The sequence below is a fragment of the Bos taurus genome, chromosome 9, assembly GCF_002263795.3.
Source record: "Bos taurus isolate L1 Dominette 01449 registration number 42190680 breed Hereford chromosome 9, ARS-UCD2.0, whole genome shotgun sequence".
NCBI lineage: Eukaryota > Metazoa > Chordata > Mammalia > Artiodactyla > Bovidae > Bos > Bos taurus.
This window is the reverse complement of record NC_037336.1, coordinates 52,373,470-52,377,229: the sequence shown is the minus strand read 5'-3', so window position 1 is coordinate 52,377,229 and position 3,760 is coordinate 52,373,470. Positions and strand designations below refer to the sequence as shown.

Genomic DNA, 3,760 nt, shown 5'->3' with positions numbered 1-3,760 from the left:
GAATGGTCATCATTTAACTCCTATTAATTTATCTTCTTTTCCAAATGCCTTCTTACCAATATTATTTATACTACTAATTCATTCAGTTTTTTTGAATCAATGTAAAATTCAACTTTAATCTCAGTCTTAAATGAAAATGCTTTAATGTAGTTTTTTTTCAGGCCTGGAACTTTTTATTTGTGATATCATTAAAAAATCATTTCTCATTTGAGTTAAGTGCTCAATAACTTTTGATGGATGAGTTTCTAGTTGCATTTTTGGTGCACTGGGACAACCCAGAGGGATGGTACAGGAAGGGAGGAAGGAGGAGGGTTCAGGATGGGGAACACATGTATACCTGTGGCAGATTCATGTTGATATATGGCAAAACCAATACAATATTGTAAAGTTAAAAAATAAAATAAAATAAACAACAATGAAGAATCTAAAAAAAAAAATAAAAGTACTATGAATATCATTTACTTTTTCATAGGAAAAGTACTATGAAAAAGCTTGCTTAAAACATAACATTGTGCTCGCTTTGGCAGCACATATACTAAAATTGGAACGATACAGAGAAGATTAGCATGGCCCCTGTGCAAGGATGACATGCAAATTCGTGAAGCGTTCCATATTTTTTATAAAACTCCTAGAGGAGAACATAGGCAAAACACTCCCCGACATAAATCACAGCAGGATCCTCTATGACCCACCTCCCAGAATATTGGAAATAAAAGCAAAAATAAACAAATGGGACCTAATTAAACTTAAAAGCTTCTGCACAACAAAGGAAACTATAAGCAAGGTGAAAAGACAGCCTTCAGAATGGGAGAAAATAATAGCAAATGAAGCAACTGACAAACAACTAATCTCAAAAATATACAAGCAACTCCTACAGCTCAATTCCAGAAAAATAAGTGACCTAATCAAAAAATGGGCCAAATAACTAAATAGACATTTCTCCAAAGAAGACATACAGATGGCTAACAAACACATGAAAAGATGCTCAACATCACTCATTATCAGAGAAATGCAAATCAAAACCACTATGAGGTACCATTTCACCCCAGTCAGAATGGCTGCGATCCAAAAGTCTACAAGCAATAAATGCTGGAGAGGGTGTGGAGAAAAGGGAACCCTCTTACACTGTTGGTGGGAATGCAAACTAGTACAGCCACTATGGAGAACAATGTGGAGATTCCTTAAAAAACTGGAAATAGAACTGCCTTATGATCCATCAATCCCACTGCTGGGTATACACACTGAGGAAACCAGAATTGAAAGAGACACATGTACCCCAATGTTCATTGCAGCACTGTTTATAATAGCCAGGACATGGAAGCAACCTAGTGTCCATCAGCAGATGAATGGATAAGAAATCAGTGGTACATATACACAATGGAGTATTACTCAGCCATTAAAAAGAATACATTTGAATCAGTTCTAATGAGGTGGATGAAACTGGAGCCTATTATACAGAGTGAAGTAAGCCAGAAAGAAAAACACCAATACAGTATACTAACGTATATATATGGAATTTAGAAAGATGGTAACAATCACCCTGTATACGAGACAGCAAAAGAGACACTGATGTATAGAACAGTCTTATGGACTCTGTGGGAGAGGGAGAGGGTGGGAAGATTTGGGAGAATGGCATTGAAACATGTATAATATCATATATGAAACCAGTCGCCAGTCCAGGTTCGATACATGATACTGGATGCTTGGGGCTGGTGCACTGGGACGACCCAGAGGGATGGTATGGGGAGGGAGAGGGGGGAGGGTTCAGGATGGGGAACACATGTATACCTGTGGCGGATTCATTTTGATATATGGCAAAACCAATACAATATTGTAAAGTTAAAAAAATAAAATAAAATAATAAAAAAACCCAAAAAAACCCGTAACATTAAAAAAATGAAGATCATCGCATCTGGTCCCATCACTTCCTGACAAAGATGGGGAAACAATGCAAACAGTGACAAGACTTTATTTTCTTGGACTCCAAAATCACTGCCTATGGTGACTTCAGCTAGGAAATTAAAAAATACTTGCTCCTTGGAAGAAAAGCTATGACAAACCTAAAGAGCATATTAAAAAGCAGAGACATTACTTTGCCAACAAAGGTCTATCTAGTCAAAGCTGTGTTTTTTCCCAGTAGTCCTGTATGGATGTGAGAATTGGAGTATAAAGAAAGCTGAGCACTGAAGAATTGATATTTTTGAACTGTGGTGTTGGAGAAGGCTCTTGAGAGTCCCTTGGACTGCAAGGAGATCCAACCAGTCAGTCCTAAAGGAAATCAGTCCTGAGTATTCACTGGAAAGACTGATGCTGAAGCTCCAATATTTTGGCCACCTGATGCGAAGGAGTGATTCATTGGAAAAGACCCTGATGCTGGCAAAGATTGAAGGCAGGAGGAGAAGGGTACAACAGAGGATGAGAAGGTTGGATGGCATCACCGACTCGATGGACATGAGTCAGAGCAAGCTCTGGGAGTTGGTGATGGATTGATGTGCTGCAGTCCATGGGGTTGCAGAGTCAGAACCGACTGAGTGACTGAACTGAACTGAACTGATGAGAGGCATTATAATAAATCTAATATAGTAATATGTATACTTAATTTTATGAAATTTAAATGCCTATCCACATTTTTGTCTGTTTGTTTTGTTGTTGTTGTTGTTCAGTCTCTCAGTCATATCCAGCATTGTGACTCCACGGACTGCAGAATGCCAGTCTTCCCTGTCCTTTACCATCACCCAGTGTTTGCTCAAACTCATGTCCATTGAGTCAATGATACCATCCAGCCATCTCATCCTCTACTGTACCCTTCTCCTGTCTTCAATATTTCCCAGCATCAGAGTCTTTTCTAATGAGTTGGCTCTTCGCATCAGGTGGCCAAAGTGTTGGGGCTTCATCTTTAGCGTCAATCCTTCTGATGAATATTCAGGGTTGATTTCATTTAGGATTGACTGGTTTGATCTCCTTGCTTGTCCAAGGGACTCGCAAGAGTCTTCTCCAGCACCACAGTTTGAAAGCATTAATTCTTCTGTGTTCAGCCTTTTTGTGGTCCAACTCTCACATCCATACATGACTACTGGAAAAACCATAGCTTTGACTACATAGATCTTTGTTGGCAAAGTGGTATCTCTGCTTTTCAATACACTATCTAGGTTTGTCATAGCTTTTCTTCCAAGGAGTAAGTGTCTTTTCATTTCATGGTTGCAGTCACCATCGGCAGTTATTTTGGAGCCCAAGAAAATGAAGTCTGTCACCATTTCCGTTGTTTCCCCATCTATTTGCCATGAAGTGATAACTAATTAACTAACCAACTGATGGGACCGGATGCCATGATCTTTGTTTTTTGAATGTTGAGTTTTAAGCCAGCTTTTTCATTCTCTTTTTCACCTTCATCAGGAGGCTCTTTAGTTCTTTCTTTCTGCCATTAGGGTTGGTGTCATCTGCACATCTGAGGTTATTAATATTTCTCCCGGCGATCTTGATTCCAGTTTGAACTTCAGCCAGCCAGCATTTCACATGATGTACTCTGCATATAAGTTAAATAAGCAGAGTGACAATATATGGCCTTGTTGTACTCCTTTCCCAATTTTGAACCAGTTGGTGGTTCCATGTCCAGTTCTAACTGTTGCTTTTTGACCTGCATACAGGTTTCTTAGGAGGCAGGTCAGGTGGTCTGGTATTCCCATCTCTTTCAGAATTTTCCAGTTTGTTGTGATCCACCCAGTTGAAGGCATTAATATAGTCAATGAAGCAGAAGTAGATG

At 39.1% G+C, this 3,760-nt stretch overlaps 1 non-coding gene across 1 annotated transcript; it reads left to right on the top strand.

Annotated features, from left to right (window-relative positions):
- Nucleotides 1-511: 511 nt before the first annotated feature.
- Nucleotides 512-618, top strand: LOC112448184 (U6 spliceosomal RNA). Its single transcript, XR_003036572.1, has one exon. It is a non-coding gene; the product is annotated as a U6 spliceosomal RNA (small nuclear RNA).
- The last annotated feature ends 3,142 nt before the right edge of the window (nt 619-3,760 follow it).